The sequence below is a fragment of the Ranitomeya variabilis genome, chromosome 2 (genome assembly GCF_051348905.1).
Source record: "Ranitomeya variabilis isolate aRanVar5 chromosome 2, aRanVar5.hap1, whole genome shotgun sequence".
NCBI lineage: Eukaryota > Metazoa > Chordata > Amphibia > Anura > Dendrobatidae > Ranitomeya > Ranitomeya variabilis.
Window position 1 is genome coordinate 660,039,554 of NC_135233.1, and position 17,564 is coordinate 660,057,117.

The 17,564-nt window shown below is 45.5% G+C and overlaps 8 pseudogenes; all 8 read left to right on the top strand.

Annotated features, from left to right (window-relative positions):
• Nucleotides 1–2,554: 2,554 nt before the first annotated feature.
• On the top strand, nucleotides 2,555–2,774 carry LOC143810978 (U2 spliceosomal RNA; annotated as a pseudogene).
• An 854-nt stretch (nucleotides 2,775–3,628) lies between these two features.
• LOC143810750 (U2 spliceosomal RNA) lies at nucleotides 3,629–3,833 on the top strand (annotated as a pseudogene).
• An 863-nt stretch (nucleotides 3,834–4,696) lies between these two features.
• On the top strand, nucleotides 4,697–4,901 carry LOC143810843 (U2 spliceosomal RNA; annotated as a pseudogene).
• Nucleotides 4,902–5,756: 855 nt separating this feature from the next.
• LOC143810876 (U2 spliceosomal RNA) lies at nucleotides 5,757–5,961 on the top strand (annotated as a pseudogene).
• Nucleotides 5,962–6,824: 863 nt separating this feature from the next.
• On the top strand, nucleotides 6,825–7,029 carry LOC143810854 (U2 spliceosomal RNA; annotated as a pseudogene).
• An 855-nt stretch (nucleotides 7,030–7,884) lies between these two features.
• LOC143810917 (U2 spliceosomal RNA) lies at nucleotides 7,885–8,092 on the top strand (annotated as a pseudogene).
• A 6,389-nt stretch (nucleotides 8,093–14,481) lies between these two features.
• LOC143810657 (U2 spliceosomal RNA) lies at nucleotides 14,482–14,692 on the top strand (annotated as a pseudogene).
• An 858-nt stretch (nucleotides 14,693–15,550) lies between these two features.
• Nucleotides 15,551–15,758, top strand: LOC143810599 (U2 spliceosomal RNA; annotated as a pseudogene).
• The last annotated feature ends 1,806 nt before the right edge of the window (nucleotides 15,759–17,564 follow it).

The following is a 17,564-nucleotide window of genomic DNA, read 5'->3' on the forward strand; positions in this document are numbered from 1 at the left end:
CATTATTCAAATTTCACATTTTAACAAATTCAACACATATAACTCGGCATGTAAAACAGTTACATTTTCTTTTCAAGGCATCATTACCACATTACTGTTCTGTAACAGTATCGCTTTCAAGTACAATTCTTCACATCCCCTTTAAGAGGGGACCAGGTCTCTCTGAGGTAGCTCGTCTTCTCAGCCTACCAGTCTCATGCAAAGTTCCGGTCCGGTATCTTCACAAAGTGTCTTTAACTAGGACCAGTAGGAACGGTTTCTTCGCAAAGTGTCTTTTGACTAAAACCAGTAGGGAGCACCTTTAAGAAAGTGCAAACTATTTACAAGGGAAAGTTTGAATCATGCGCAGTTCATGATTTCTGCAGTTCTCTTTTTTTAAAACTGTATAAACTTCAGGAAAACAACAGTGACCCCGGGTCAACAAAGGGGTCACCTTTAACCCTAGACGGGTTTAGCAAACAGGAACAGTTAAAGGAATGAACAGTTAACTATTTACATTTTTCATCCAATGATAGTACTTTCAAAACTTTCCACGAGGCGCCACCCGGCAGGTGGATCCCTGCAGTTCAGGGTTCAGATCCACTCCTACTGCCAGGTACACCCCATGTGTTCGGGTCTGTTGTATGACCAGATCGTGCGCAGCGATGAAGGTCTGGGTTCCCACATTCAGTTGGAGGAGCCGGGTATATAAATCCTCCATCTCGGCTCGCAGGAATTTGGTGTTATCCACAGAGGACAGGCTGCTGGGCTCGTCCGGGTAGTCAGGGGAGACTTCCACTTCAACCCCGCTGTCGGGTTCGGAGCTGCTGGCCATAGCGTCCTCCACGTGGGTCGCTTCCTGGTCTTTTTCCCGCTCTCTCCTGCGTGAGCAGTTTCGTTTTCTCTGCCTCCGCCCCCCATTAAGGATCAGGAGGCGGATCTCTGCTGCTGACGGACACGTCCTCACTGCACAGAAATATTTAGACTGGGCGGCCATTATTCTTCGCGCTCTCCAGCTTGTCTACGCTCACTCCACGCCCTTCTTCTCTTCCTGCGCTCTCCTCAGCGCTGCAATGGCGGCGGATTTCGGCGGCAACCGGCACAGCACACAGTCTTGCAATAAAGTTCAGTCCACACACAATAAATCACAGTCTCTAGGCACACATGACCTGATTCTTCAGGCTTAAGTAGATCCTGTTCGTGACGCCAAGTTGGAGCGCCCCCACACCGCCGCAGGGCCGAGGGGGTACCCGGAGCCGGGCCTCTAGGTCTCAGTCCTGGGGTTGTCACGGTGGCTAGACCCGGTCCGTGGCCCTGTCTGTCAGTGGGGGACGTCCGGTGCAATAAGTGATGTTGTAGCGGTGCAGTTGTGGGGTGCAGGTCGCGGTAAATAACGAGGACACCAGGTTGCAGTCTCTTTACCTCTTTACTGAAGCTCTCTGGGTCCTCAGTCCGGAATACGGCTCACCAGGCTGCGCAAGTCCGGCCGGTCCAATGGCACTTCCAGAGCTCTCCTTGCAGGTGGAAATCGGTGCCTTCCTTCTAGCGCTATGTGTTGCAGTCCTTCCCTGCTGTGCTTACGGAAAGTACCCCACAACTGTTGTGTCTGTTTCTCGTGTTCCCTCACAACAACTTAATTCGCAATGATCTTCCTCGTCCCTCCAGATACTATGGTAGGAACGCACCCGTATGACGGGGAGGCTCGGAGATCTTCCGGGACTCTATCTGCGCCCCTCTCCTGTTGGTACCCCCCTTTGCCTTCCTGGGTGATGCGTGAGACAGTCCGCCTCAAGCTAACTGCCCTGCCGTAGGTCTGAGGTATGGCTTGAAACTCTTTACCTCCTCGGCGTTCCGGCCACCGGTAGTGCGCCTCAGTAAGGTGCTGCCTCTTTCAGCACAACCCTCACTGGTATCTCCTTTCGCTTGATTTCGTTTCTCACTCAGCACAATCTATCTCGCTTCTTAGTCCTTCCTCGGGCACCGCCGCTATGCTGAGCAGGCACGGTCCCTTTACGTTCTTTCCATGCCCAGCCTCTGCCAGGATCCCACCCCTGGCAGAGACCCTACAGTCTCTCCCTTCACAACACCCTCTGCCACCAGGTGTTGCTCCGTTCAATCCCGTCAGCGTTCTCACTAACTTCCTGCCTGACCCCCAGTTTACCCACTATGGTGGGGAGTGGCCTAATGAATAGCACCCTTAGCTCCCCCCGGAGGCCCAGCTGTGAAATGTATTGGTGACTGTGATACCTGCTCAGAGAACTCCTTCCGTGCCATCGAACGCAGCATGGCCCCCCTTAGTGGCTGAACCATGCTACTGCAACGACCAGGACTCTGGGGCGCTGCACTTTCATGTGCAGTCACAATGGGGATGGAGGGTGTGGTCAAAGTAGGCGGAGTTATACAGATTCAAAACGCGTTGTGCACAGCTTGAACACACACACAGCAGAACTGTCATTGAGAATGCATCCTACAGTTTCTGGAAATGTCTTCCCTGCGGCACTCTTTTTGCTCTGTCTCCACAATGGGTGTCAGTTTTTGGCCTAGGTGCGTCAGAAGTGGCAAACCATTTCTGGTTATCGCATCTCGTCCTTTTGCATCCGCCGTCGTCGCCGCCGTCGTCGCCGCCGCCGCTCAAGATGTAGTGTAATATCTGTTCTTATCAGTTTAATATCTAATACGTCTGGAGACCATATATTAAATGGATGATTAGCCCAGGGAGCTGGAAATGGAGCTTTCTCTGTCCACTCCACGCATTGACCCGCTATTGCAGTATCTCCGGGAACAGTGCACTCCTTCTGTGATCCGGTTTCCAAAAACAGATTGAATTGAAATCAGCGCAAGTTGTCTTTTAACCCTTTATGTGAATACTTTTCAGTGTCTGCGAAGCACATTTCAGATGCCAAGTGTAGCATTTTGCTTGATTTCACTTGACCATTTGCAACATTTTGTGTGCCTTGCCTGGCCTTGCTTTCACCTATGTATGTCAAGCATTGTATTGCATTCAATATGCAATCAATCAATCAGTCAATCAATTTGTCTTTACTGGTTGCTGCAACAGGTGTGTTGAGATGTAGGCCTGTATTAGGCCTTTCTTACAGTGTTGCAAATATACTGTGCCATCTACAAAATTAGGCCTCTGCTGTCAGCACTTGGTATTTACATTGAAGTATCCAATGAGTAGTTCTGCCATACATACCGCATTTGTGACCGCATGAATTCTTTTGGAAAACATTGGGTCCCTCTTGTGGACCACCGACTTTTAAATGTGGTGTATTATATGTATTTGAAAAAAAAGGAAAACTGGTGTCTGTGCTGATCTCGAATCTGCTTGTCTTGTCCATCTACACCTGTGTGAGTATTCTAATGCTTTTGACCAACCAGGTGCACTGCCTGCAGTAGATAGAATCTTAGCACGGAACATTCATGTGCAGTCACAATGGGGATGGAGGGTGTGGTCAAAGTAGGCGGAGTTATGCAGATTCAAAACGCGTTGTGCACAGCTTGAACACACACACAGCAGAACTGTCATTGAGAATGCATCCCACAGTTTCTGGAAATGTCTTCCCTGCGGCACTCTTTTTGCTCTGTCTCCACAATGGGTGTCAGTTTTTGGCCTAGTTGCGTCAGAAGTGGCAAACCATTTCTGGTTATCGCATCTCGTCATTTTGCATCCGTCTTCGTCGCCGCCGCTCAAGATGTAGTGTAGTATCTGTTCTTATCAGTTTAATATCTGATACGTCTGGGGACCATATATTAAATGGATTTTTAGCCCAGGGAGCTGGAAATGGAGCTTGCTCTGTCCACTCCACGCATTGACCCGCTATTGCAGTATCTCCGGGAACAGTGCACTCCTTCTCTGATCCGGTTTCCAAAAACAGATTGAATTGAAATCAGCGCAAGTTGTCTTTTAACCCTTTATGTGAATACTTTTCCGTGTCAGCGAAGCACATTTCAGATGCCAAATGTAGCATTTTGCTTGATTTCACTTGACCATTTGCAACATTTTGTGTGCCTTGCCTGGCCTTGCTTTCACCTATGTATGTCAAGCATTGTATTGCATTCAATATGCAATCAATCAATCAGCCAATCAATTTCTCTTTACTGGTTGCTGCAACAGGTGTGTTGAGATGTAGGCCTGTATTAGGCCTTTCTTACAGTGTTGCAAATATACTGTGCCATCTACAAAATTAGGCCTCTGCTGTCAGCACTTGGTATTTAAATTGAAGTATCTAATGAGTAGTTCTGCCATACATACCGCATTTGTGACCGCATAAATTCTTTTGGAAAACATTGGGTCCCTCTTGTGGACCACCGACTTTTAAACCATAAATGTGGTGTATTATATGTCTTTGAAAAAAAAGGAAAACTGGTGTCTGTGCTGATCTCGAATCTGCTTGTCTTGTCCATCTACACCTGTGTGAGTATTCTAATGCTTTTGACCAACCAGGTGCGCTGCCTGCAGTAGATAGAATCTTAGCACGGAACATTCATGTGCAGTCACAATGGGGATGGAGGGTGTGGTCAAAGTAGGCGGAGTTATGCAGATTCAAAACGCGTTGTGCACAGCTTGAACACACACACACAGCAGAACTGTCATTGAGAATGCATCCCACAGTTTCTGGAAATGTCTTCCCTGCGGCACTCTTTTTGCTCTGTCTCCACAATGGGTGTCAGTTTTTGGCCTAGGTGCGTCAGAAGTGGCAAACCATTTCTGGTTAGCGCATCTCGTCCTTTTTCATCCGCCGTCGTCGTCGCCGCTCAAGATGTAGTGTAGTATCTGTTCTTATCAGTTTAATATCTGATACGTCTGGAGACCATATATTAAATGGATTTTTAGCCCAGGGAGCTGGAAATGGAGCTTGCTCTGTCCACTCCACGCATTGACCCGCTATTGCAGTATCTCCGGGAACAGTGCACTCCTTCTCTGATCCGGTTTCCAAAAACAGATTGAATTGAAATCAGCGCAAGTTGTCTTTTAACCCTTTATGTGAATACTTTTCAGTGTCAGCGAAGCACATTTCAGATGCCAAATGTAGCATTTTGCTTGATTTCACTTGACCATTTGCAACATTTTGTGTGCCTTGCCTGGCCTTGCTTTCACCTATGTATGTCAAGCATTGTATTGCATTCAATATGCAATCAATCAATCAGCCAATCAAATTTGTCTTTACTGGTTGCTGCAACAGGTGTGTTGAGATGTAGGCCTGTATTAGGCCTTTCTTACAGTGTTGCAAATATACTGTGCCATCTACAAAATTAGGCCTCTGCTGTCAGCACTTGGTATTTACATTGAAGTATCCAATGAGTAGTTCTGCCATACATACCGCATTTGTGACCGCATGAATTCTTTTGGAAAACATTGGGTCCCTCTTGTGGACCACCGACTTTTAAATGTGGTGTATTATATGTATTTGAAAAAAAAGGAAAACTGGTGTCTGTGCTGATCTCGAATCTGCTTGTCTTGTCCATCTACACCTGTGTGAGTATTCTAATGCTTTTGACCAACCAGGTGCACTGCCTGCAGTAGATAGAATCTTAGCACGGAACATTCATGTGCAGTCACAATGGGGATGGAGGGTGTGGTCAAAGTAGGCGGAGTTATGCAGATTCAAAACGCGTTGTGCACAGCTTGAACACACACACAGCAGAACTGTCATTGAGAATGCATCCCACAGTTTCTGGAAATGTCTTCCCTGCGGCACTCTTTTTGCTCTGTCTCCACAATGGGTGTCAGTTTTTGGCCTAGTTGCGTCAGAAGTGGCAAACCATTTCTGGTTATCGCATCTCGTCATTTTGCATCCGTCTTCGTCGCCGCCGCTCAAGATGTAGTGTAGTATCTGTTCTTATCAGTTTAATATCTGATACGTCTGGGGACCATATATTAAATGGATTTTTAGCCCAGGGAGCTGGAAATGGAGCTTGCTCTGTCCACTCCACGCATTGACACGCTATTGCAGTATCTCCGGGAACAGTGCACTCCTTCTCTGATCCGGTTTCCAAAAACAGATTGAATTGAAATCAGCGCAAGTTGTCTTTTAACCCTTTATGTGAATACTTTTCCGTGTCAGCGAAGCACATTTCAGATGCCAAATGTAGCATTTTGCTTGATTTCACTTGACCATTTGCAACATTTTGTGTGCCTTGCCTGGCCTTGCTTTCACCTATGTATGTCAAGCATTGTATTGCATTCAATATGCAATCAATCAATCAGCCAATCAATTTCTCTTTACTGGTTGCTGCAACAGGTGTGTTGAGATGTAGGCCTGTATTAGGCCTTTCTTACAGTGTTGCAAATATACTGTGCCATCTACAAAATTAGGCCTCTGCTGTCAGCACTTGGTATTTAAATTGAAGTATCCAATGAGTAGTTCTGCCATACATACCGCATTTGTGACCGCATAAATTCTTTTGGAAAACATTGGGTCCCTCTTGTGGACCACCGACTTTTAAACCATAAATGTGGTGTATTATATGTCTTTGAAAAAAAAGGAAAACTGGTGTCTGTGCTGATCTCGAATCTGCTTGTCTTGTCCATCTACACCTGTGTGAGTATTCTAATGCTTTTGACCAACCAGGTGCGCTGCCTGCAGTAGATAGAATCTTAGCACGGAACATTCATGTGCAGTCACAATGGGGATGGAGGGTGTGGTCAAAGTAGGCGGAGTTATGCAGATTCAAAACGCGTTGTGCACAGCTTGAACACACACACACAGCAGAACTGTCATTGAGAATGCATCCCACAGTTTCTGGAAATGTCTTCCCTGCGGCACTCTTTTTGCTCTGTCTCCACAATGGGTGTCAGTTTTTGGCCTAGGTGCGTCAGAAGTGGCAAACCATTTCTGGTTAGCGCATCTCGTCCTTTTTCATCCGCCGTCGTCGTCGCCGCTCAAGATGTAGTGTAGTATCTGTTCTTATCAGTTTAATATCTGATACGTCTGGAGACCATATATTAAATGGATTTTTAGCCCAGGGAGCTGGAAATGGAGCTTGCTCTGTCCACTCCACGCATTGACCCGCTATTGCAGTATCTCCGGGAACAGTGCACTCCTTCTCTGATCCGGTTTCCAAAAACAGATTGAATTGAAATCAGCGCAAGTTGTCTTTTAACCCTTTATGTGAATACTTTTCAGTGTCAGCGAAGCACATTTCAGATGCCAAATGTAGCATTTTGCTTGATTTCACTTGACCATTTGCAACATTTTGTGTGCCTTGCCTGGCCTTGCTTTCACCTATGTATGTCAAGCATTGTATTGCATTCAATATGCAATCAATCAATCAGCCAATCAAATTTGTCTTTACTGGTTGCTGCAACAGGTGTGTTGAGATGTAGGCCCGTATTAGGCCTTTCTTACAGTGTTGCAAATATACTGTGCCATCTACAAAATTAGGCCTCTGCTGTCAGCACTTGGTATTTAAATTGAAGTATCCAATGAGTAGTTCTGCCATACATACCGCATTTGTGACTGCATGAATTCTTTTGGAAAACATTGTCTCCCTCTTGTGGACCACCAACTTTTAAATGTGGTGTATTATATGTATTTGAAAAAAAAGGAAAACTGGTGTCTGTGCTGATCTCGAATCTGCTTGTCTTGTCCATCTACACCTGTGTGAGTATTCTAATGCTTTTGACCAACCAGGTGCACTGCCTGCAGTAGATAGAATCTTAGCACGGAACATTCATGTGCAGTCACAATGGGGATGGAGGGTGTGGTCAAAGTAGGCGGAGTTATGCAGTTTCAAAACGCGTTGTGCACAGCTTGAACACACACACAGCAGAACTGTCATTGAGAATGCATCCCACAGTTTCTGGAAATGTCTTCCCTGCGGCACTCTTTTTGCTCTGTCTCCACAATGGGTGTCAGTTTTTGGCCTAGGTGCATCAGAAGTGGCAAACCATTTCTGGTTATCGCATCTCGTCCTTTTGCATCCGCCGTCGTCGCCGCCGCCGCTCAAGATGTAGTGTAGTATCTGTTCTTATCAGTTTAATATCTGATACGTCTGGGGACCATATATTAAATGGATTTTTTGCCCAGGAAGCTGGAAATGGAGCTTGCTCTGTCCACTCCACGCATTGACCCGCTATTGCAGTATCTCTGGGAACAGAGCACTCCTTCTCTGATCCGGTTTCCAAAAACAGATTGAATTGAAATCAGCGCAAGTTGTCTTTTAACCCTTTATGTGAATACTTTTCAGTGTCAGCGAAGCACATTTCAGATGCCAAATGTAGCATTTTGCTTGATTTCACTTGACCATTTGCAACATTTTGTGTGCCTTGCCTGGCCTTGCTTTCACCTATGTATGTCAAGCATTGTATTGCATTCAATATGCAATCAATCAATCAGTCAATCAATTTGTCTTTACTGGTTGCTGCAACAGGTGTGTTGAGATGTAGGCCTGTATTAGGCCTTTCTTACAGTGTTGCAAATATACTGTGCCATCTACAAAATTAGGCCTCTGCTGTCAGCACTTGGTATTTAAATTGAAGTATCCAATGAGTAGTTCTGCCATACATACCGCATTTGTGACCGCATGAATTCTTTTGGAAAACATTGGGTCCCTCTTGTGGACCACCGACTTTTAACCCCTTCCCGACCTGTGACACAGCGTATGCGTCATGAAAGTCGGTGCCAATCCGACCTGTGACGCATATGCTGTGTCACAGAATGATCGCGTCCCTGCAGATCGGGTGAAAGGGTTAACTCCCATTTTACCCGATCTGCAGAGACAGGGGGAGTGGTGCTTCAGCCCAGGGGGGTTGGCTTCACCCCCCCGTGGCTACGATCGCTCTGATTGGCTGTTGAAAGTGAAACTGCCAATCAGAGCGATTTGTAATATTTCACCTAAAAAACTGGTGAAATATTACAATCCAGCCATGGCCGATGCTGCAATATCATCGGCCATGGCTGGAAATACTGAAGTGACCCCCCCCACACCCACCGATCGCCCCCCCAGTCCTCCGTTATGGGGTCCGGTCCCCTCCGTCCGCCTGCCGGCTCCCCCGTCCTCCTGTCCGCTCCCTCCTTGTTTGGATTCACCCCCCCCTGTGGTCCGATTACCCCCCCTGTGCTCCGATCCACCCCCCCACCACCCCTTCATACTTACCGATCCTCCCGATGTCCGTACGTCTCCTCGCTGGGCGCCGCCATCTTCCAAAATGGCGGGCGCATGCTCAGTGCGCCCGCCGAATCTGCCAGCCGGCAGATTCCTTACAAGTACATTTTTATCGCTGTGGTAGGTTCTATTACAGCGATCAAAATAAAAAAAATAATAAATAACCCCACTAGGGTTAGGGTTAGAACTAGGGGTAGGGTTAGGGTTAGGGGTAGGGTTAGGGTTACGGGTAGGGTTAGGGTTAGGGGTAGGGTTAGGGTTATGGCATGTGCACACAGTGCGGATTTGGCTGCGGATCCGCAGCGGATTGGCCGCGGATCCGCAGCGGATTGGCCGCAGATCCGCAGCGGATTTAGCTGCGGATCCACAGCGGATTGGCCGCTGCGAATTCGTAGCAGTTTTCCATCAGGTTTACAGTACCATGTACACCTATGGAAAACCAAATCCACTGTGCCCATGGTGCGGAAAATTCCGTGCAGAAACGCTGCGTTGTATTTTCCGCAGCATGTCAATTCTTTGTGCGGATCCCGCAGCGTTTTACACCTGTTCCTCAATAGGAATCCGCAGGTGAAATCCGCACAAAAAAACACTGGAAATCTGTTGTAAATCTGCAGGTAAAACGCAGTGCCTTTTACCTGCAGATTTTTCAAAAATCGCGCGGAAAAATCTCACACGAATCCGCAACGTGGGCACATAGCCTTAGGGTTAGGGTTGGAATTAGAGTTAGGGTTGGAAATAGGGCTAGGGTTGGAAATAGGGTTAAGATTAGGCTTGTGGTTAGGGTTACGGATAGGGTTAGGGGTGTGTTGGGGTTACAGTTGTGGTTAGGGTTGGGATTAGGGTTGGGATTAGGATTAGGGTTAGGGTTGGAATTAGGGTTACGGGTGTGTTGCGGTTAGGGTTGTGGTTAGGGGTGTGTTGGGGTTAGGGTTGTGATTAGGGTTATGGCTACAGTTGGGATTAGGATTAGGGGTGTGTTGGGGTTAGTGTTTAAGTTAGAATTGAGGGGTTTCCACTGTTTAGGCACATCAGGGGTCTCCAAACGCAACATGGCGCCACCATTGATTCCAGCCAATCTTGCGTTCAAAAAGTCAAATGGTGCTCCCTCCCTTCCAAGCCCCAATGTGCGCCCAAACAGTGGTTTACCCCCACATTTGGGGTACCAGCGTACTCAGGACAAACTGGGCAACAACTGTTGGGGTCCAATTTCTCCTGTTACCCTTGCAAAAATAAAAAATTACTTGCTAAAACATAATTTTTGAGGAAAGAACAATTATTTTTTATTTTCACGGCTCTGCTTTATAAACTTCTGTGAAGCACTTGGGGGTTGAAAGTGCTCACCACACATCTAGATAAGTTCCTTGGGGGGTCTAGTTTCCAAAATGGGGTCACTTGTGGGGTGTTTCTACTGTTTAGGCACATCAGGGGCTCTGCAAATGCAATGTGATGCCCGCAGAAAATTCCATCAAAGTCTGCATTTCAAATGTCACTACTTCCCTTCCGAGCCCTGACATGCGCCCAAACAGTGGTTTACCCCCACATATGGGGTACCAGCACACTCACAACAAACTGGGCAACAAATATTGGGGTCCAATTTCTCCTGTTACCCTTGTGAAAATAAAAAATTGCTTGCTAAAACATCTTTTTTGAGGAAAGAAAAATGATTTTTTTATTTTCACGGCTCTGCGTTGTAAACTTCTGTGAAGTACTTGGGGGTTGAACGTGCTCATCACACATCTAGATAAGTTCCTTGGGGGGTCTAGTTTCCAAAAGTGGGGTCACTTGTGGGGTGTTTCTACTGTTTAGGCACATCAGGGGCTCTGCAAATGCAATGTGACGCCCGCAGACCATTCCATCAAAGTCTGCATTTCAAATGCCACTACTTCCCTTCCGAACCCCGGCATATGCCCAAACAGTGGTCTACCCCCACATATGGGGTATCAGCGTACTCACAACAAAATGGGCAACAAACATAGGGGTCCAATTTCTCCTGTTACCCTTGTGAAAATAAAAAATTGCTTGCTAAAACATCTTTTTTGAGGAAAGAAAAATGATTTTTTATTTTCACGGCTCTGCGTTGTAAACTTCTGTGAAGCACTTGGGGGTTGAACGTGCTCACCACACATCTAGATAAGTTCCTTGGGGGGTCTAGTTTCCAAAATGGGGTCAATTGTGGGGGGTTTCTACTGTTTAGGCATATCAGGGGCTCTGCAAACGTAACATGATACCCGCAGACCATTCCATCAAAGTCTGCATTCCAAAACGTCACTACTTCCCTTCCGAGCCCCGGCATATGCCCAAACAGTGGTTTACCCCCACATATGGGGTATCAGCGTACTCAGGAGAAACTGGACAACAACTTTTGGTGTCCAATTTCTCCTGTTACTCTTGCAAAAATAAAAAATTCTGGGCTAAAAAATATTTTTGAGGAAAGGAAACACATTTATTATTTTCACGGCTCTGCGTTATAAACTTCTGTGAAGCACTTGGGGGTTCAAAGTGCTCACCACACATCTAGATAAGTTCCCTTGGGGGTCTAGTTTCCAAAGTGGAGTCACTTGTGGGGAGTTCCTACTGTTTAGGCACATCAGGGTCTCTGCAAACGCAACCTGACGCCCGCAGAGCATTCCATCAAAGTCTGCATTTCAAAACGTCACTACTTCCCTTATGAACCCCGACGTGTGCCAAAACAGTGGTTTACCCCCACATATGGGGTATCAGCATACTCAGGAGAAACTGGACAACAAATTTTGGGGTCCAATTTCTCCTGTTACTGTTGGGAAAATAAAAAATTGTGGGCTAAAAAATCATTTTTGAGAAAAGAAAAATTATTTTTTATTTTCATGGCTCTGCGTTATAAACTTCTGTGAAGCACTTGGGGGTTCAAAGTGCTCACCATACATCTAGATTAGTTCCTTGGGAGGTCTAGTTTCCAAAATGGGGTCACTTGTGTGGGAGCTCCAATGTTTAGGCACACAGGGGCTCTCCAAACGCGACATGGTGTCCGCTATTGATTGGAGCTAATTTTCCATTCAAAAAGCCAAATGGCATGCCTTCCCTTCCGAGCCCTGCCGTGCGCCCAAACAGTGGTTTACCCCCACATATGGGGTATCATCGTACTCAGGACAAACTGGACAACAACATTTGGGGTCCAATTTCTCCTATTACCCTTGGGAAAATAAAACATTCTGGGCTAAAAATCATTTTTGAGGAAAGAAAAATTATTTTTTATTTTCACGGCTCTGCGTTATAAACTTCTGTGACGCACCTGGGGGTTATAAGTGCTCACTATGCATCTAGATAAGTTCCTTGGGGGGTCTAGTTTCCAAAATGGGGTCACTTGTAGGGGAGCTCTAATGTTTAGGCACACAGGGGCTCTCCAAACGTGACATGGTGTCCGCTAATGATTGGAGCTAATTTTCCATTCAAAAAGTCAAATGGCACGCCTCCCCTTCCGAGCCTTGCCGTGCACCCAAACAGTGGTTTACCCCCACATATGAGGTATCGGCGTACTCAGGAGAAATTGACCAACAAATTTTAGGATCCATTTTATCCTGTTGCCCATGTGAAAATGAAAGAATTGAGGCTAAAAGAAATTTTGTGTGAAAAAAAAGTACTTTTTCATTTTTGCGGATCAATTTGTGAAGTACCTGGGGGTTTAAAGTGCTCACTATGCCTCTAGATAAGTTCCTTGGGGGGTCTAGTTTCCAAAATGGGGTCACTTGTGGAGGAGCTCCAATGTTTAGGCACACAGGGGCTTTCCAAACGCGACATGGTGTCCGCTAACGATGGAGATAATTTTTCATTCAAAAAGTCAAATGGCGCTCCTTCCCTTCCAAGCCTTACCATGCGCCCAAACAGTGGTTTACCCCCACATGTGAGGTATCGGTGTACTCAGGAGAAATTGTCCAACAAATATTAGTATCCATTTTATCCTGTTGCCCATGTGAAAATGAAAAAATTGAGGCTAAAATAATTTTTTTGTGAAAAAAAAGTACTTTTTCATTTTTACTGAACAATTTGTGAAGCACCTGGGGGTTTAAAGTGCTCACTATGCTTTTAGATAAGTTCCTTTGGGGGTCTAGTTTCCAAAATGGGGTCACTTGTGGGGGAGCTCCAATGTTTTGGCACACGGGGGCTCTCCAAACGCGACATGGTGTCCGCTAAAGATTGGAGCCAATTTTTCATTCAAAAAGTCAAATGGCGCTCCTTCCCTTCCGAGCCCTGCCGTGCACCCAAACAAGGGTTTAGCCCCACATATTAGGTATCAGCGTACTCAGGACAAATTGGACAACAACGTCCATGGTCCAGTTTCTCCTTTTACCCTTGGGAAAATAAAAAAATTGTTGCTAAAAGATCATTTTTGTGACTAAAAAGTTAAATGTTCATTTTTTATTTCCATGTTGCTTCTGCTGCTGTGAAACACCTGAAGGGTTAATAAACTTCTTGAATGTGGTTTTGAGCACCTTGAGGGGTGCAGTTTTTAGAATGGTGTCACTTTTGGGTATTTTCAGCCATATAGAACCCTCAAACTGACTTCAAATGTGAGGTGGTCCCTAAAAAAAATGGTTTTGTAAATTTTGTTGTAAAAATGAGAAATCACTGGTCAAATTTTAACCCTTATAACTTCCTAGCAAAAAAAAAAAATTTGTTTCCAAAATTGTGCTGATGTAAAGTAGACATGTGGGAAATGTTATTTATTAACTATTTTGTGTCACATAACTCTCTGGTTTAACAGAATAAAAATTCAAAATGTGAAAATTGTGAAATTTTCAAAATTTTCGCCAAATTTCCGTTTTTTTCAAGAGTAAACTCAGAAATTATCGACCTAAATTTACCACTAACATGAAGCCCAATATGTCACGAAAAAACAATCTCAGAATCGCTAGGATCCGTTGAAGCGTTCCGGAGTTATTACCTCATAAAGGGACACTGGTCAGAATTGCAAAAAACGGCAAGGTCATTAAGGCCAAAATAGGCTGGGTCATGAAGGGGTTAAATGTGGTGTATTATATGTATTTGAAAAAAAAGGAAAACTGGTGTCTGTGCTGATCTCGAATCTGCTTGTCTTCTCCATCTACACCTGTGTGAGTATTCTAATGCTTTTGACCAACCAGGTGCGCTGCCTGCAGTAGATAGAATCTTAGCCCGGAACATTCATGTGCAGTCACAATGGGGATGGAGGGTGTGGTCAAAGTAGGCGGAGTTATGCAGATTCAAAACGCGTTGTGCACAGCTTGAACACACACGGACACACAGCAGAACTGTCATTGAGAATGCATCGCACAGTTTCTGGAAATGTCTTCCCTGCGGCATTCTTTTTGCTCTGTCTCCACAATGGGTGTCAGTTTAAGGCCTAGGTGCGTCAGAAGTGGCAAACCATTTCTGGTTATCGCTTCTCGTCCTTTTGCATCCGTCGTCGTCTCCGCCGCCGCCGCTCAAGATGTAGTGTAGTATCTGTTCTTATCAGTTTAATATCTGATACGTCTGGAGACCATATATTAAATGGATTTTTAGCCCAGGGAGCTGGAAATGGAGCTTGCTCTGTCCACTCCACGCATTGACCCGTTATTGCAGTATCTCCGGGAACAGTGCACTCCTTCTCTGATCCGGTTTCCAAAAACAGATTGAATTGAAATCAGCGCAAGTTGTCTTTTAACCCTTTATGTGAATACTTTTCCGTGTCAGCGAAGCACATTTCAGATGCCAAATGTAGCATTTTGCTTGATTTCACTTGACCATTTGCAACATTTTGTGTGCCTTGCCTGGCCTTGCTTTCACCTATGTATGTCAAGCATTGTATTGCATTCAATATGCAATTAATCAATCACTCAATCAATCAATTTGTCTTTACTGGTTGCTGCAACAGGTGTGTTGAGATGTAGGCCTGTATTAGGCCTTTCTTACAGTGTTGCAAATATACTGTGCCATCTACAAAATTAGGCCTCTGCTGTCAGCACTTGGTATTTAAATTGAAGTATCCAATGAGTAGTTCTGCCATACATACCGCATTTGTGACCGCATGAATTCTTTTGGAAAACATAGGGTCCCTCTTGTGGACCACCGACTTTTAAATGTGGTGTATTATATGTATTTGAAAAAAAAGGAAAACTGGTGTCTGTGCTGATCTCGAATCTGCTTGTCTTGTCCATCTACACCTGTGTGAGTATTCTAATGCTTTTGACCAACCAGGTGCACTGCCTGCAGTAGATAGAATCTTAGCACGGAACATTCATGTGCAGTCACAATGGGGATGGAGGGTGTGGTCAAAGTAGGCGGAGTTATGCAGATTCAAAACGCGTTGTGCACAGCTTGAACACACACACAGCAGAACTGTCATTGAGAATGCATCCCACAGTTTCTGGAAATGTCTTCCCTGCGGCACTCTTTTTGCTCTGTCTCCACAATGGGTGTCAGTTTTAGGCCTAGGTGCGTCAGAAGTGGCAAACCATTTCTGATTATCTCTTCTCAGCCTTTTGCATCCGTCGTCATCGCCGCCGCTGCTCAAGATGTAGTGTAGTATCTGTTCTTATCAGTTTAATATCTGATACGTCTGGAGACCATATATTAAATGGATTTTTAGCCCAGGGAGCTGGAAATGGAGCTTGCTCTGTCCACTCCACGCATTGACCCGTTATTGCAGTATCTCCGGGAACAGTGCACTCCTTCTCTGATCCGGTTTCCAAAAACAGATTGAATTGAAATCAGTGCAAGTTGTCTTTTAACCCTTTATGGGAATACTTTTCAGTGTCAGCGAAGCACATTTTAGATGCCAAATGTAGCATTTTGCTTGATTTCACTTGACCATTTGCAACATTTTGTGTGCCTTGCCTGGCCTTGCTTTCACCTATGTATGTCAAGCATTGTATTGCATTCAATATGCAATTAATCAATCACTCAATCAATCAATTTGTCTTTACTGGTTGCTGCAACAGGTGTGTTGAGATGTAGGCCTGTATTAGGCCTTTCTTACAGTGTTGCAAATATACTGTGCCATCTACAAAGTTAGGCCCCTGCTGTCAGTATGTAAGGATTCTGGACTTCCCTTGTTCCTGTTCATCCTGATCCAAGATGGAGCCTTGGATCTCACCCTGTCATGGAACTTCCTGTCTGTCCTGATTATTTAAGTCCGAGTCATGTGGTGTTCTGTGCTTGAGTATTTTGTGCTGCTGGCTCCTGAGCTTCTGCCTGTGTTCTGGGGAACTCCCTGCTTCAGCTGCTCACTACTCGGCAGTCTGCCTCGCCCCTTTCAGCTGCATCTCTCCTCTGGAACTGCTGTGACTGGCAGCACACCTGTGGAAGGATTTCCCTTATTTGCTAAGCTTTTGCCAGTGTTGTGCCTCTTCGCACAACCACACCAGGTGAGCAAGATTCCAGTGTTGCTTTTCTCACCAAGAGGGTTTTGTACTAATCTACTACGCTTTGATAGTGCTCTCCCTCTTTTTCCATTCATCCTCTTTCACCAGGACTTCATGCTCAATGCACCACCTGCATATTATTGAACTTCCACAAACAAGTGCTGTGCGCACGTGGGATCAAGTTTTGCTGGATTTCCTCATTAAGTACTGTGTGCATTTCCACTAATAACCTACTGGACTTCCTTGTCAAGTGTCTTGCTTGCCCCCTCGTCATATCCTTGCTGGACTGGTTCATATTAGCGGTCGCGTCCCGCAATCCACTGTGCTGTGATTTACTATATTGTGCTGAGCATCTCGTTACAATTGCAGGAATATCTGTGTTAGTTCTGTTTGCTTTCCTGTTTTCCATATTGTGCTGAGCACGTCGTTTCACTTGCAGGAATATCTATGTTGGTTCTGTTTGCATTCCTGTTTTGTTTAAATACATCTTTTACTGCAGCTTTGCTCTCAGACTGGTTTTATCCCAAGCTATCAGATTCCTTAGTACCTATATATTGTTACACAGTACTTGGTGGAGTTTCAATTGAAGTATCCAATGAGTAGTTCTGCCATACATACCGCATTTGTGACCGCATGAATTCTTTTGGAAAACATTGTCTCCCTCCTGTGGACCACCGACTTTTAAATGTGGTGTATTATATGTCTTTGAAAAAAAGGAAAACTGGTGTCTGTGCTGATCTCGAATCTGCTTGTCTTGTCCATCTACACCTGTGTGAGTATTCTAATGCTTTTGACCAACCAGGTGCGCTGCCTGCAGTAGATAGAATCTTAGCACGGAACATTCATGTGCAGTCACAATGGGGATGGAGGGTGTGGTCAAAGTAGGCGGAGTTATGCAGATTCAAAACGCGTCGTGCACAGCTTGAACACACACACACAGCAGAACTGTCATTGAGAATGCATCCCACAGTTTCTGGAAATGTCTTCCCTGCGGCACTCTTTTTGCTCTGTCTCCACAATGGGTGTCAGTTTTTGGCCTAGGTGCGTCAGAAGTGGCAAACAATTTCTGGTTATCGCTTCCCGGCCTTTTGCATCCGTCATCGTCTCGCCGCTCAA